This window comes from Leptinotarsa decemlineata, unplaced genomic scaffold (genome assembly GCF_025532065.1).
Source record: "Leptinotarsa decemlineata unplaced genomic scaffold, Ldec_3_MD MMD2_P_RNA_scaffold_11, whole genome shotgun sequence".
Taxonomy (NCBI): domain Eukaryota; kingdom Metazoa; phylum Arthropoda; class Insecta; order Coleoptera; family Chrysomelidae; genus Leptinotarsa; species Leptinotarsa decemlineata.
In genome coordinates this window covers 5,996,628-6,014,958 of record NW_027412525.1, presented here as the reverse complement: position 1 = coordinate 6,014,958, position 18,331 = coordinate 5,996,628, and the positions used below count along the sequence as shown (strand labels likewise).

Sequence of the window (18,331 nt, the reverse complement as noted above, 5' to 3'; positions counted from 1 at the left end):
TTAGCGCAACGCGCGTCAAGTGCAAATATATCAGTTTTGGTGTTAGGGTAATTAATATCTAGAAGTAGTTTCAACTTTTACACCAAAGGTTCCAATCTCATCGTTTATAGGTGAAATACCTATAACAATACACCGGAAGTCTTTTATTTATTTATTACTTTTACTCAAGACTCCATATGATGAGGCGATAAAATAATTCAGTCCATACTGCTTTGATATATAGATTATGGAAGGATTATGTCTTGAACCCTTCTCATAGATACGCCACTGGCGTTTAGCGTTTGGTGCAGATTTGTCTCAGCATGCTGTTGGTTGTTACGAGTCCATATATCTTTCATTGTCTAAGATCCGGACTAAAGTACCATTTCCCTATCAGACAGTCGTCCGACTGTATGATGGGAGTCGCATTTGAAGAGTGTATGACATGTGTGTCCCGGCCTTAAGAAGGTCACTTACTATTCTCTGCTTTGGTTTTCCAAGATGTCTTGAGTTTCTCACGATGTTTGGGTTCGCATGGTTGGGTCATGCGAATGTTGTTTATGAAATCTAAAAACCTCAGGGGTCGCTTTAGAAGCGGAGTTGAATATTATGTCAGAAATATTCCAAGGAAAGTTGCAACTTTCTGATTCGAAATCGTGTTTCAAGACTCTGACAAGCTACCTTTGCTATTCCATTGATATGATTGTGCGAATACATCCTGGTATCCAATTTGGCAACCAACAAATGAATCAATAATCCAAAACCTTATCGATAGTAATATTTCTGATGGTTTAATCTAGAATAATCAGAATGACATACCAAAGAAATGTTAGGAAAAACATTGACTGACGTAATTATTTTGACAAGCACTATTCCATTTTAAAAATTCCGTCGATTGAAACGGAATGGAAAGTAGCAACTGAAAGAGGAATCGAACAACATAAAACCGATGAAAATGATAATTCGGATAGGTATAGGAATTATAGCAAAAGACGCAGCTAGCAGTCGCTGAAGATGTTGGAGTGTAAATAGAAGGAAAAGTTTTATAAACCAATTATAGTATAATGTATAAATCAAGAATTTCAAACAGATGGCTATTAAGAGATTCATTTCAAATGTAAATTATTTATAAGTGGAACAATGGAATTCCCACTTCGGTTTTTACATCAACTGTTTATATTTTCAAATACATGAATATCTCTCGTTCCAGTAATCACTCATACTGAAACATGTGTCAGAAATATTAAATTAATGTTTTCATTCAAAATCCAAACGTACTGATCTCAACCTTTCATCTTCATTATTTTGAATTAATTTGTGAAAACAAAAATGAGAAGGAATGGACATGGATTCATATACAATGTGTTCATGCAGTAGATATACACAATGTGACACACTCAAGATGAAGACACCCTTGTATCTCAGTTATTTTTGAAAGCAGATATTTGATTTTTGGTATAGACATAGACCTTCATGAGCCGCACTTTTCGCAATACCTACCCCGAGTGACAGCCTTAAACCCAGCTTACTGCGTTCCCGCCAAAAAGGGCGAATTCTCGATATTGCTTGAAATTGCTTGAAAATCGATTTTGACTCTAGATACCGAATTTCAACGTAAAATTCGAAATTAGATTTTTTTCGAAGAAAAGAGAAAGGAAACTTTCTAGGTTTTATACCACTTTTATTTGTAACTAACGTTACTGTAGTAAACTGCAATAAACTATAGTTTAAAATTGTAAAAGTTTGAAAATGTCCGTATAGGACGAAACTGCTGTAACGTTAGTTACAAATAAAAGTGGTAAAAAACATAGAAAGTTTCATTTCTGTTTTCTTCATTATGATTTCCTACCACGTATTAAAGGCTAAATCCATCAATTTATAGATTTTTTTTGTAATTTACATATTCAAGCCCGATTTTCAATTAATGATTCCAAATAAGAAGCTACATAAATGGTGAAATAGTTAAAATCGACGGGATAAATGCATTGAAAACTTTTGAAACACCAAATATGAGACCGCTGTGAAACATTGAGAATGACGATTTTCCATCCAAAATTAGGCAAATCATATTCAATACGAAATTGAAAAATTACTCAAAATTGGAGACAGACTAGTAAAGGAGACTAAATTCAATTAACTTACATTTGATAAAATAATGATTTTCAATTTTAGTTATTTCAATACATTTACCTTGTATTATTCAATATAGAGGGAAAATCATTATTACCATCCATGTTAAATGAACTACCACTGAGAATGAGTCGTTTTTGTAATTTGGCTGCTGATAATGCTCATGATAAGATAATACTGACAAATAGTATGAAAGTCTATGTTCGGATAATATAGTGATGACATAATTTGCTCTCCATTCCGTATTTGTATTTTCACGGAGAAAAAGAGAGGTTCACATCCACACTGCCACCCAAAAAAACTTTCATAATCCATGTAAATAATTTTTCAGGAGAATCTCTGTAAACACAAAATCAATCCAAATATCTGTGTTTTTACCAAAAGTGATAGTTTTTTCAATTACAAGTTTCTATAAAAAAATCCAACCACTAATAAATTTTCTCAATCTTGCAGATCTCGTAATTATAATGTATCTAAGAAGATTGAAATTTTTGGTAACTATTGGTCTTAACTTGAGTCTTTATGTTGAAAAAACAATGATTCAAGATTATTATAAATTATTGGTATTATAACACGTTTTGACGAAACCAGGGTTCTGAATAACACCTGGATGAAACCAAAATTATCACTGAGATATGGCAACGATATTTCCATTATTTAGACCAATGTAGCTAAATGATGACTCCCTTTCTTGATATTCTGGTTAGATGAAAATTAAGCACCTAGTTAACAGGAATCCAACATATACTAATAATAGATACCTAAACGCGGAGTCACACGACAAACCAAGCGGTGGCCAATACATATCCAGATATGTAACCTTACATATGAAAGAACAAAAAATGAAAGACATACAAAAAGCTTTCTATTAGATTAGTAAGTCACCAAAGAAAGAAGGAAAACAATGAAAAAAAAAAACAATAGAAAATGAATCCACCTATGGAACCATATAGATAAAACAGTAGGAATTCTGAAATTACACAACATAAAAACAACATACAGTGTGTAAAAACCAAATGTACTAAACTGATCATTTCGGTTACGGTACATATTTTAACAAATTCCCGAAACACGTCAAATTTAAATTATAATTTGACACACTTTGGCGGTGGTAGTGGCAGCAGAAATTTGCGACCTTCTGACAAAACCATTTCGATAATCGCCATTGCAATTTGTTATTGTTGCTTTCTGGTGTAATCGCTTTTTATTTATTTTTCGCCATTGTTTTTGATTGTTTGCCCAGCAAAAATTGAAGCTGTAACGAATAACGAATAGATTATATTAAAATGTGTGTGCCACAGTGTACACAAACCATCAAACCAAAGCACAGGCACAGAGCTAAACCTCCCCGTGCACGAGCCGTAATCTTATTGCCGCACACATTCCCGCGCTTGTCGATTGTTCTGGAACCTATGCTTCGCTTATGGACCGAATCTTCCAGAACGTTACCGTGCGTTCTAATGCATTAGCGAGTATGCCAGTAATTTCTAATTTCTACAGCGTTATAAATCGGTGACGACTGTTTCTCCGAGTCAGTCTTTTACTACCTCGCGACTCGCGTTCTCTAACTATTCACAAATATCCGTATATTATTTTGTTCTCTAAATTTATATGGTTTTTGTGTAGGTATTATTAAATTCGAGTGTTATTCGTAAATATACTCGTGCATTCTAATGTAACCTATCCGTTACAAAGCGTTCCCATCGTAATCGTGAACATGAAGCGAGGAGCAAAAATTACATCATTTTTTAAGAAGCTGAAAACTGACAATGAGGCAACAACAGGCAAGTTATTTTATTACTTTATTGATGAACATTAATATAATATTGACATATTTTTTAAACTATTTTTAGGTAATTTTTTATCATCTTGAGGTCAAATGTTTGCATGTTGACAAATCTGCAGTAACTATACGCGCTCAATTGTTGTATTTATATGTAGGCCGATTTTTTTCCTTTTTTTTAGAATGTGACTTCACATAAGGAACCGGAACCAACGCCATCAACCTCTTCCTCTGGCAGTGCACACTCATTTGCATGATATTCAGAAAATGATATTGGAATTCATCTAGAGAAGACACCGGACGATTTCACAAAGGCCGCTCTGCTAAGAGATCACTGGAAACCTGCATATGATTATGATTACCTGTACCCGTATTCCACTTCTTCGAAAGGGGTAAAGAGGTACCTTTCAAAAGTGCATTTAGACAAACACAGATCTTGGCTCGTTCTTTCACCGTCAAAAAAGGGGCTCTTCTGTAAATACTGCGCTTTTTTTGCAGTGGGCGTAGGGCACAATAAGGGGGCAAAACTTGGCTATCTGGTTGTAGAACCGCTCACAAAATTTTAAAATCTGACGGGAAAAGACGGGTATTTGCGGGTACGAAAGAGTGTGTGGTAGCTGGACAATCTTTTTTAAAGACATATGATTCACCTCACCTCGAAATATTAAATCAATTTTCAGAAAAGCGATTACGAGATGTAGTCAGCAACAGAAGAAGGCTCATGCCTATGATTAAGACAATAATTTTACACGGAAGGCAAAATATTCCACTCAGGGGGCGAAGAGATGATGGCCCTCTTCTGGCGGATGAAGTCTGTACTTCCAATCAGGGAAATTTTAGAGCCCTGCTTGATTTCCGAATTGATGCCGGTGATACTGCCTTAGAAGAGCACTTAAAACTACCTCGGCAAGGTCTACATACCTATATAAGCAAAACCACACAGAATAGTTTAATTGAGTGCTGCGGTGCTGAAATCAGAAAAGAGATTTTGCGCAGAATTCGCGAAGCCCAATATTGGTCATGCATTTTTGACGAAACAACAGACGCATCTCACAAAGAACAAATGACTATTGTTGTGAGGTACATACACAGTGGAAGTGTAAGAGAAGATTTCCTAGGCTGTGTTGACTGCTACCGCAGGCTCAAAGAGAAACAAACGGAATCCAAAGATGAATCCGAATATTCCGATTCCGAGTCTGACTCCGAGTCAGATTCCAGTTCTAAAGTAGAAATAAAACTTACCGGAAAAGCTCTCGGGAAAATTGTTGTAAAAACCATTAAAAAATTGGGGTTAGATCTCAATTTATGTATAGGAATTGGAACAGATGGGGCATCAGTTATGACCTCAGAAAAGTAGGGAAGTGTGATTGAAATCCAAAAAAAAAGCACTCAATGCAAAACGTCTGCCATGTTACAACCACGCACTTAACAATTCCATTTCTAAGTGTTCCAAAATAGCGGCAGTTACGAACGCTTTTGGGATAATCAAAGAAGTGACAACTTTTTTCAATCAATCTGCCAAGAAGAACCAAGTTTTAAAAGAAATTATAGATGGTCAACTTGTTCAACTTTGCGAAACTCGATGGGTGGAACGGCACAATGCCATAATTGTTTTTTACTCACTTTTGCTAGAGCTGGTAGAGGCTTTTGCGGAAATAAGCGAATGGGAGGAGTCAGAGTCATCAAAAAAAGCTGTTCTTTTTACGAATTCCATAACGAGCACAAATTTTATTATGGTGTGCGTCAGTTTGATCGATATTTAAAAAAGGACATTCCCTTTAAGTTTGCTTCTGCAAAAGGAGACAAGGCTGAGCTTGGACAAGGCTTCAAATGCTGTACAGGACGTCTTACAAGCATTAAGTGAAAGAAGGAGAAATTCTGAAGATTCCTTCAAGGATTTATTTTACGAAGCCAAAACCATAGCAGAAAAGTTGAATGTTCAACCGAATATGCCAAGATTGGCCAAAAAACAAAGGCACCGAGAAAATCACGGGGCTGAAATAATTGAAGACTACTACAGAATCTCACTCTACACTGCCCTTTTGGACAACGTAATTGAAGATTTAAAAGGCAGGTTTTCACCAGAGACATTGCAATGTCTCAATCTTCAATTGTTACTCCCAGCAGCGATTCTTAAATTGGAAGCCAATACCAAAATCATGCAAGCTGTGAAAGTTTTCCAAAACGTCTTCCAAAATACCCCTGATGCCGTCATTGATGGCGAGATCAGCAATTGGCGCGTTAGGTGGGCCCGAATTCAAAAAGAAGGTGGGAAAATCGCTAAAAACGCCACTGACGCCCTAAAATTCTGTTTGGAACAGGAGGTTTTTTCAAACATTGCCACCATTTTGAGAATATTATTGACCATGCCGTGTAGCGTAGCGTCCGCCGAGCGTTCATTTAGTGTCCTAGACAGAGTAAAAACCTGGCTACGGTCAAGGGTGGAAGAGGAGCGGCTCAATGGCCTGTGTGTCATGTACATCCATAGGGACATTAAAATCAACGTGGATGAAGTAATAAATCGTTTCGCCAAACTAAAAAACAGACGATTAGAATTTTCAATCTAATCTGACTTTAATTTTCGTAGGCATAAGTTATAAATTAAAACCAAACAAAATAGCTAAACATGTAAAAACATTATGCCTAAAAATATTCTTCCGCTGTTACGCTAAATTGTAAGCTTAACACAAATACATTTTTCTGTGGATATTTTTGTATATTTTGGTCAACCAGTGATCCACTGAGAGTGGTTTAGTTTCTCTCAATTGTGAATTCTACTATAAGTAAAAACTTTTCTTTGGCTATTCTCTTTTGTTTGAATGTTTCTTCTTGTTCAATGATTTGAATGTGTATGTATTGTAAATTGGTCATACTTCTCCTTCTCCTATAATTATGTGTGTTGAAAATGTATTTAAATATGTATATAATTCATTTTAATTTTTGGATTTATTGTATTTATCTGTGTACAATAGTTATTCATGTGCGTTATGTATTTTATGTTTTGTGTACATCAAACAATTTTCTTTGACAAGTCCAACAAACCCGTATACATTTTTTATGTTTGTATAGGGGCTTTCAGTGACGAATAAATTGTTTTTGACTTTGACTTTGATAAGTAAATAAATAAACTTTCCACACTACATGGTAGAATATAATAAAACATATTTTCCTATATGAATCAAAACTTAGGGTAGACCTACAGGTAAGGTATTTATCTTATAACTTGGTGGTTTTAGAAAGTAAGGGGTGAACTAAGAAATCTCGATTGCCCCCCCCCCCGAAATCATGGTCTGGATCAGTCACTGTTACAAAAATTAAGATAAAATGAATCCAAATCATGTGGTTACCGAAATTCGATAAAATACACTCAAACACTAAAATGTAATGCAAAACGTAATGAAATGTAGAATACGAAAAAGAACTACGGATGTTAATGAAGTAGATGTTCAAAATGTTCACTGCGAACGTCTTGGCAACATCCTAATCTCAAATAAAACAGTCTTCTAACATTATTCAACTTATCAGACGTGACCGACCTAATCGCAATCGTTATTCGTTCTTTTGAATCATTCAATTCTGAAGGTTTAGTTTTGTACACATTGCTCTTCACATATCATCATAAAAAGAAATCTAATGATGAAATACACTCAAAACTTATTGCATTATACTCAAAACTTATTTCATGTTGAGGTATTGTTAATAAAAAAGTAAGCAAAAACCATAGCAATGTTCTGTTTAGATGGTATCCTTTGAAAAACTATAAATAATTTTCGTGGCAACGTTAGTTTAAAATGTCTTGTCAACTTGTTTTGTATGTTACAACATTAGTTATCAGTATTTTAATTTAGGTTTGAAGTTAGTTCACTTCAAGCCTGACAAATGGTTAGATTAACGGAAATGCATAAAATAACAGTATTACAAATGATTGGCTACGGATATAAAATGAGAAATTTACTAATTAACCGCCCATATCTCAAGAAACAATAAGCAAAGATAAGCAGTTTCGCGAGCTTGGTCATATGGGGCAGATGAAAAAAGCATCTGCCAATGCAATGAGTGATGAACTCAAATTAGATATGCATAGCAATGTTCTTTTTAGATGGTATCCTTTGAAAAACTATAAATAATTTTCGTGGCAACGTTAGTTTAAAACGCCTTGTCAACTTGTTTTGTATGTTACAACATTAGTTATCAGTATTTTAATTTAGGTTTGAAGTTAGTTCACTTCAAGCCTGACAAATGGTTAGATTAACGGAAATGCATAAAATAACAGTATTACAAATGATTGGCTACGGATATAAAATGAGAAATTTACTAATTAACCGCCCATATCTCAAGAAACAATAAGCAAAGATAAGCAGTTTCGCGAGCTTGGTCATATGGGGCAGATGAAAAAAGCATCTGCCAATGCAATGAGTGATGAACTCAAATTAGATATGCATAGCAATGTTCTTTTTAGATGGTATCCTTTGAAAAACTATAAATAATTTTCGTGGCAACGTTAGTTTAAAACGCCTTGTCAACTTGTTTTGTATGTTACAACATTAGTTATCAGTATTTTAATTTAGGTTTGAAGTTAGTTAACTTCAAGTCTGACAAATGGTTAGATTAACGGAAATGCATAAAATAACAGTTTTACAAATGATTGGCTACGGATATAAAACCCGAACACAACAGGAAGTAGCTTGCCTATTTCATGAGAAATTTACTAATTTACCGCCCATATCTCAAGGAACACTAAGCAAAGATAAGCAGTTTCGCGAGCTTGGTCATATGGGGCAGATGAAAAAAGCATCTGCCAATGCAATAAGTGATGAACTCAAATTAGATGTGATTCTTGAGTTGGAGGAAAACCCACATACTGTGACAATATGCCTTGGGTATCGGTACCTTTGGTTGAGGCACAGCACTGCTAGCCTTATCAAAGTAGTGGTGCATAGCGCAATATGACACCCGTGCTTTCTGGTGATAACAAACGTAAATATTTGCTATATTTCGATCAGGCTGTTATTTTTAAAACTATTTTGAAAAAACATGAACAGCTGTTTTCTGACAAATCTGGACTGACGTGTAAGTTCCAGCATACAATAAATTTAACAAACCCTAGGCCTTTTGAGTACCCTACCCCAATCGCTCACAGAGCGGCCGTTCAAGCGGAAATAGATGAAATGGTGGAGTTAGGAATAATTAAGAAGTGCTCTATTCCTACTCGAGCCCGTTGATGACAACTGTCAAAAAAGACGGCACGGTGCGTTTGTGTTTAGATGCGCGTCACTTGAACAGTGTGATGTAAAACGACTTAGAGATGCCTCGGAAAATCGAAGACACTGTAAAAAACAATAATAACGTCCAATTTTTGTCCATTGTAGATTTAACCTACGCATATTGGCAGGTACCTGAAAATAGATCGTTGTTCGAATTGAATGAAGATATTCATGAGTATAAATATACACTCCATGTATATTCCATTTGCGAAAGTGAATACTGCATATTTTGCTCCCCAGTACATGGGGCCACGAATTTTTAACAAACTCCCAGATATCATTGAGCATCATAAGAATGTGAAACATTTCAAAAGGGATTTGAAACATTTTTTATTGGAGAAATGTTTTTATTCGCTTTCCGAATTTTTAATAGAAAATTAATGTATGTGACTACCTTGTCTTCAATTCATATTTTATTTTTTGAATACTTTTAGTAACCTTAGAATTAGGCTTGACAATTCCCATACATGTAACTGTCAACGGGAAATAAAGATTTATTATTATTATCTATAAAATCAGAGCATCGCCCCTATATACTATATACTTTTCAAAGTAGTGCCTTATTATTTGAAAACGGCTGTAGCCAGTTTTACAAGGTGTATGGATAAGGTTTTGGGCCCATTTTTCAAGTCCGTTCATGTATACCTGGACGATTTATTGGTTACATCCAGCTCTTTCGAAGAACATACTCGTCACTCAAATGCCTTTTTTTATCGACTTCGAGAAGCTGGTTTCACGGTCAAACTGACAAAATGTTGTTATTTCAAAAAAGAAATGAACTTTCTTGGGTATTTAATCAGACCCGACACGAGTCCAAGCCATCAGAGATTTTCCTGAACCCCAAAACGTAAAACAATTACAAGAATTGTTGAGTCTTTGCAACTACGACCGTGCCTTTTGTGAAGATTTTTCCACGGTGTCCGAAGCCCTCACGTCCCTTTTGCGAAAAAAATAAACAAATGGGAGCGGGCACAGGTTCAAAAAAATTCGTTTAACAAGTTGAAGGAGTTAATCTGTCGCGAAGTATTGCTCTCATATCCGGACAATGAACAGCATTTTTTGTTCAGAACGATGGTGGTCGCAGCCGTATTATTTAAAATTATTGAGGAAAAAAAACGTACTGTGCCTTACGCGAGTCGTTTGTTATTAGACAGAGAACTCGATACCGGAAAAACAGCTTCTAGGGATATTATTTGCTTTACAAAGGTACTGTGTCTATTTATTGGGCTGTGACTTCATAATTTATGTACCTAGTCAGCAACTACTAAATTCAGTATTCGTTCTACAAAAAAGGGCTGTCAGATACATATGTAGGGCAAAATCACATGACCACTTCAAACCACTTTTCATCAGTCAGAAAATTCTTACTGTACCTTGTTTATTCCTTTTAGAAACCGTTTGCTTAATTCACAAAAAATACTTCAACTCAGCAGTAAATAATGACAGACGTTACCACACGAGAGGAAATCGGAATTTATCCTTGCCAATCCCAAAATCACCAATTTCAAAATTTTCTTTGATATATTATGAGAGCAAGAAAATATACAACCACCTTCCAATGTGCTATAGGGCAATAGCAAATTAAAAAAAATCTGAAAATTGGTAAAAGGAGTACTTCTGCAAAATGACTTAAAGGAATATTACGATGATGTATTTTAATTCTCAGTATTTCAGATACTTACATATCTGTAATGATTTATTTATTCATTATCGATAATGGTTTATATATTGTTTTATTAATGTGTATTCGGTATTCGTGTATTACACATATTAGCTATCGCTAATATGTGTAATTTTGTTTGTTTGATTTTTTATTTAATTATTTTAACCAATCTTTGTCAATAAGATATGAATCTTCAGACAATAAAGCATATTTTGATTCGACTTTGACTTGACATAAGGCGCTTTCCTATCTGAACTCCTGTCGTCTCTGCACTGCACTACACTCTGCACTGTTCTTGCACTGCAAGAATTTTCGTTTGTACTCAAGTATATTCCTGGAAAGGAAAATTTTTTACCTGATGTCTTGTCTCGGCACCCCCACTTAGGCCACCTTCGCCTCAAGATGGACGTTTCCGAGTACTGGCCATCGATCGTTTGATGAAGGATGTGAGCGAAGCCCAATGTAATGATTCCCTGTTATCTGCTAAACTGTAGGCGATCCAAAAGGATTCCCCGGGCCGTTTTTTTCTTCGAGAGGGACTGTTATTTATCCAGAATCAGGAAAGTAATTTCGTAGGCCTTCCCTTGGCCAAACTAACTGACTTCGTTAATTACTATTATGAATATTATGATCATTTTGGAGTTTACAAAACTTGGTGCTCTTTGAAAGCAGACTTTTAGTTACCCAATCTTCATGCTCACGTTAAACGTACGTATTATAAAAGGCTGCGAAATATGCCAAAAACCCAAGATTACAGTATTGCCAGACCCGCTTTAGAGGCGGTATTTTCGGAAAAGCCAAATGACCTTATTTCGGTAGACCCCTTCCAGAATCCAGAGGTAGTATGACTTTCGTCTTCGTTACCGTAGACGTATTCTCTAAGCTGGTGACTCTTTATTGCTTCAAACGAGTTACAACGGCTAGCATGTTGAATCGGCTAACCATGTACTATTTTGTACAGGTGGGTAAACTCAAATTTTGAGTGACCAAGGAACACAAATGACTTCGCAAAGATGAAAGAACACTTTACACGACTATGGTTTGAAAGAGATTTATTCGTTCGTGAGGCACCCCCCGGGGTAACCCTGCGGAAAGGACTATGCGAGAATTGGGAAGAATCTTGAGAACTTATGGCCATCATCAGCATTCTCGATGGGCGTTCGAGATCCCTAATGTGATTAGGTTTCTGAACAACATGACACATGAAACAACTGGATTTCCCCTCGTAGAACTTCGAGACTCGAGCTATTTCTCCACTCGGAGAATTTTTGACAGGTGAGCTGATACCTTGCATGTTAAATTATTCTTTGCGACGGAAAATTTGCAGAAACGGGCAGAGAGACGTGCAGCTCGTTTTCCTTCGAGGCCTTACCAACCATTCACACAAGGTGAATTAGTGCTTCTTAAGGCTAACCCAACTTCGTTCGCGGGCCTTTAGGAGACCATAAAGCTCATGTTGCTATTCAAGGGACCCTACAAAATCAAGAAAGTTTTGAGTTCTAAGACATACGTACTAGCCCATTGCGACTCTGAGGTGGAAAGAGGCACATTTCATATTTGTCACTTAAAAAACTTAATTCTCCCTGTGTCCTCGAGCACTGTTTCGAAAAAACGACAGTCTTCGACCTTTAAAAGGGGGGCATATGTGACAATATGCCTTGGGTACCGGTACCTTTGGTTGATCCACATCACTGCTGGCCTTATCGAAGTATTCGTGCATAGCGCAGCTGCGAGAGAGAAGTATTCCTGTTTATTTGGGAGACATTTCCCGCATTTGGAGTTGTCGGTAAACTCAATGTGACACCCGTGCTTTCTGGTGATAACGAACATTCCTATAAAATAATACCTACTCAGGAGCTCAAGGAAGACTATTTTGCTAAAAAAACTTTTTTGTGAGCAAATGATGGACATGTTGGATAACAATATCATCCAATTAGAAGACGTTATGTTTTCTGATGAGTGTACTTTGTCTCTTAACGGTCATGCTAATCGGCAAAATTGCCGCTACTGGTCAACGGAAAATCCTTACTGGATGAGAGAAGAACACACGCAATACCCTCATAAGGTTAATATTTGGGTAGGGATTGTAGGAAACCATATCATTGGTCCCTTTTTCATTGAGGACAACTTGAATGGCGATAATTATTTGGCACTACTTCAAAATTTCATTTCAAGTTTAGCAAATTTATATCCTGATCCAGGAAACCCTTAAGTTCCAGTGAATACGATATGGTTTCAGCAGGATGGAGCACCACAACATTACATAGTTAATTGCGATTACCTGATCTTTACATATCCTCATAAAAAGAAATCTAATGATGAAAGAGCAATGTATACAAAACTAAACATTCACATTTGAATGATTTAAAAGAACGAATAACGCTTGCGATTAGGTCGGTCACTCCTGATATGTTAAATAATGTTAGAAGACAGTTTTACTTGAGATTATGATGTTGCCAAGACGTTCGCGGTAAACATTTTTACATCTTCGTTAACATCCATAATTCTTTTTCGTATACTACATTTCATCACGTTTTGAATTACATTTTAATTTTTGAGTGTATTTTATCGAATTTCGGTAACCACATGATTTTAATTTATTTTATCTTGATTGTTGCAATAAACTTGAAAGCAATGAAAGAATTTGAGAATCAGAGACCTTCAAAACAATATATCACAAACCTATACTTCATTTAAAAAATTAGGGGTTATACCTGTCATTCGAAGGGGGTTGAAGGTAGGAGTGGCATTTTAACGTTGAAGAATGTTAAATTATAATTTACATTTGACGTGATTCGGGATCTTCTTTCCATTTAATACGGGTTGGACGATAGCAAGTGAAAATCGATCGATCAGACTAGGGCTTGAACCACCGACCAACACGGCAGTCAATTCGAGTGAGTGAACAAAGCAACCACGTCGAACCGCCTGGCTACCGACAGAACTACAGTACAGTAACCGAAATAAAGAATTTATTCCATTTGGCTTTCACACACTGTACAATCCTGCGAAAATACTTAAAAATACCTCAAACAACCCAAAAGAAGTACAAGGCATATATAAGATCGCATGTGGAGATTGCAGTGGAGAATAAGTCGGCCAAACAAATATCGACAGTTTCAAACATATCGCAAGTATGCTTGAAATGAGAATCATAAGGGAAGGCAATCAAAATTGAGAAAATCGATATTGTACACGAAAAATATGATGAATGCTGCCTCTCAGCTGTAAGAAAATATATCCTATCCATAACTAAAGCCAGTGCACTACCAACGGGAAACATATAACTTAGAGCAATAATTAATGTACCTCAAACATCCAGTTTGACGTCATGGCACTGCAGGAGACAAGACTAAGGAGTGAAAAGAGCTACCGAATCCCGGGATATAACATATACAGGACAGACAGGCCAGGGGGGCGCCGCGCCGCAGGAGGGGTGGCGCTACTAGTAAAAACCGACCTAACACAGAGCGAAGACAAAAAACCAGAAGTACAACTCGGAGAAGCAGTAGCGGTCAAAATCAAATTGAGACACTACGAGCAGCTGAGAATATCGTCGGTATACCTGCCTCCGCAAGGTATAAGACTAGAAAGAACCGACATGGCAGAAATGTTCCCAGACCACCACCCAACAGTTGCCATTGACGACTTCACTGCAAAGTCGCGTGACTGAAACTGCAGGAATGGAAACAGGAGAGGCAGAGAACTAGGCAGAATCCTAGAAGAATTCTAGGACATCGCGGTAGTAGCACCGAACACCCCAACATACTACGCGCATGAAGATCAAGTCCCGGACATTCTCGACATCGCACTAGTGCAGAACATCGAAGGAAGTACTAGACGAAGGTTCGTCAGACCACAACCCCATTCTATTCACAATAGGAAGAGGTGAAGTGGAAACAGACAACTCAACAAAGCGAGTCATCGACTGGATAAGATTCCAGCGCGCCCTACACGATGCAATGGGAGAGATACCACGCATCGAAACAAAAACGGATCTGGAGAACGCCACAGAACAGCTGCAGCAGGCGATAATCCAAACAATGGAAAGAAGCGCACGGGAAGTCCCAGCCCAACCCTTCAACTTCCAAGACCAGCTCCCACCAGAAACGATGGAACTGGTCAGGATAAGGAGACCTGAAAAGACAGTACCAGAGGACTCGCGCGCCTATGGACAAAAGGTGCATGCAAAGAGCAAACAGTATACTAAAAGAAGAATTAAAAGAAATTCGAGGCAGACAATGGACTACTCGTCTGGATGAACTTAACACTGAAGACCAGTCTGCATGGAGAATGCGGAAAGTACTCAGGAAAGGACCTCGACAGCCGTGCCCGCCAATACACGGCGAGCAAGGAATCGTCTACACTGACCAGGAGAAGGCGGAAGCATTCGCAGACAACTTCGAAAGGCAGTGCAGAGAGAACGACGTCCCGTTCACGGACGAAGTAGAAGAAATAGAGAGACAGGTGGAAATAACGGTACGAAGTCTGAGACAACGAACGAACAACGCGCAACCCCTGGCCCCGACATCTCCCGAGGAAGTGAAAGACATACTAAGACGTCTATCCACTCGGAAAGCTGCAGGCCCGGACTACATAACAAACTGGGCACTGAAAATACTACCGCGCAAGGGTATAACAGCCATAACTAACATTATAAACGCTATACTCAGATTGCAGCACTTCCCGTACCAGTTCAAAGAGGCAACGGTTATCCACATCCCGAAGCCCAAGAAGAACCACCTGTTCCCAGACAATCACAGGCCAATAAGCTTACTACCTTCCATAAGCAAAGTGGCGGAACGTGTCATCCTGAAGAGACTCGAAGATCAAACTAGAGAGCTAGGAATCCTCCCGGATGAACAATTCGGTTTTAGATCAGAACACTCGACAGAGCTACAAGTCCTGTGGGTAGTAGACTTTGCGACCGAAGGCTTCAACCTCGGCAAAGGACACAACACCGGTGCAATATTCCTAGACGTCTCCAAGGCGTTCGACAGAGTTTGGCATCAAAGACTACTGGCCAAAATGAGCGATTTCGGATACTCAAAACCAATGGTAAGATTAATTCAGTCTTTTTTAGCTGACAGGCGATGTTGATGCAAAGTAGGAGACAAACTATCAACAATTCGACTACTGGAAGCAGGGGTCCCGCAAGGAGCAGTCCTTTCGCCGCACCTCTTCTCCGTATACACAGCGGACGTGCCCAAGCGCTCTACGCAGCCGACACGGCCCTGCTGGCGAGATTTACAAGCCAAACGCATGTACAAAATACTTGCAGCAACAGGCAGACAGATCAGAGGAGTGGGCCAACCTTTGGAAGATCAGTATAAACCCTGACAAGAGTCAGGCGATACTGTTCACCCGCAGGTTGGTACAACCGGAAGGCAACGTCACCTTCAACGGACAAGAGATTCCGTGGACCAGCAAAGCGACATACTTGGGGGGTCATCCTAGACAAGAGATTAACATTTCAGTCTCACGTACGGCAGAGAATTGGAATGGCTAGACACGCCAGACAACGACTTGCACCTATCATAGGATGCAGAAGCAACATGGGGCTGAAAGTGAAGTTGCTAATGATCAAAACCGTCCTCATGCCCATAATACTGTATGCCTGCACTGCCTGGGGCCAGTGCGCACAGACATACAGGAAGCAGATATAGTCATTTATAAACGCGAGCGTAAGGGCCGCCGTAAACGCGCCGTACTATATCCCAAATAGATATATATATACAGAGACTTAGACCTGGACACGCAATATGTGGACGTGTATATGAGAGAACACGCAAAAAGCGTGTTCGATAGAATCAGATCGCACAACAACCCAGCGCTACGCGATCTACACGATGCGTTGAACATGGATGACCCCAGGTTCCGAGAAAAGGACAAACATCCAAGGCCGACGAAGCAGAACCAAAGACCGCCCCCACGAGTCGATGTCAGGCGACTCCGGTAAGTACACTAATCAGATTTTCTTCCAGCAAGTTCACCGCAGAACAACTCGACCGCGATCCAATTTTCCTTAGATTCACTAAGGAACGCCCGGCGTTAATAAAAATAGTCAGACAAAACAATTTACCGATAGTAAAAGAATAGCACCTTAAGGCTGACTTTCGACCAAAAGAGGTCAGATGTCAATCTTGCTGAAGTGCCCATCAGTGAGTTGAGGACCGCTCGGAGAGCGGGGGTGGATGGAGTGGGGTAGTAGGTTCTCCTCACTAAATTGCTGGGGGGGAAGCTTCTACTTCAGGGCACTCAACCCGAGAGGGGGCATGGGGGGCAATACTAAAGATACCAAGCAGAGCACAAGAATATGATACGATTGCCGAAACATTATGATAACGTCAAAGACGAACTACAGCACATGATACCATCTGTGAAGGATACCCACATACACTTGTGGATCCAATATTATTCTAACCTCCAGCAGGATAATTTCGTAAAACAAAATCTGTTTAATCTATATAAGAGTTAATATAAAATAAATATGATTTTTATATACAGCATATATTTGATTTGTGTACATGAGAATTAACTCATTAGGACACTCTTTTTTAAGCACCTGTACCCAAGTAACATACTCAAAGCAAAGAGACTGATTAAGACAACCTTCATATCAAAACCTAGGAAAAATGGACATGATTCGGTGAAGGCCTTGAGATCTATCATCTATCATCAAAAAGATTACAAAAACTATTCGTCGAACATATTAGGAATGTAACTTTGGCTAACAGACTAGTGCAACGAGACCAATATGTGTACAGGTCAGATATATCAACAGAATCAACTCTATGCTAGGTCACTTTAATGAAATGAATAAAAACACTTCTGTCTATGCTAGGTCACGGAAGAAGTATAACATGCTTAGAAGTACTTTCATCATCTTTCTTGGACATTGAGGGTGACCTTAGTCCAGGGTAAGTACAATAATATAGAGAGGGAATGCAAGCTGCAAGCCCTGAATATTATAACAAAATGGGCCGAGGAAGAAGGGCTGAAAATAAGTTCATTGAAATCGACCACAGTAGCATTCACCAAGAGGATCAAGACAGAGGACTTAGGACCTTTAAAACTTCGAGGTGAAAAAATATACCTGTCAGGAGGTATGTGAACTGGGAGATATACTAAATCCATGGCTGGCATGAAACCAACATCTGAAAAGAGTGAAAAGAAAGGCGGATGTAGCAGTGATGCTGGCCAGACACAACAAGGGAAAAACATTAGGGGTAAAACGAAACATGATTTATAGGCTCTATATCATGGTGGTTAAACCCATGATAGTATATGCATCTATGGTCTGGTGGCCAAAGATAAAATAAATAACCGCTATCTATAAACTAAGCAGGGTGCAAAGACTTGCAAAGGAAAGCATCCCAATGGCTGCATTGCAGATACTCTAGAATCTTCCTACTCTATACATCTTGAAAAGCACGAATGGGCTAATTCAGATTGGAAAACTCAACGAACAAACCAGAAATTTCGGAATATGTGGTGGAACGAACATCTAAC

General features: G+C 38.3%; 1 protein-coding gene across 5 annotated transcripts in view; it reads right to left on the bottom strand.

Annotated features, from left to right (window-relative positions):
* Window positions 1-18,331, bottom strand: part of LOC111507540 (uncharacterized) — a 209,820-nt gene that overhangs the window by 29,528 nt on the left and 161,961 nt on the right. The window lies entirely within an intron of this gene.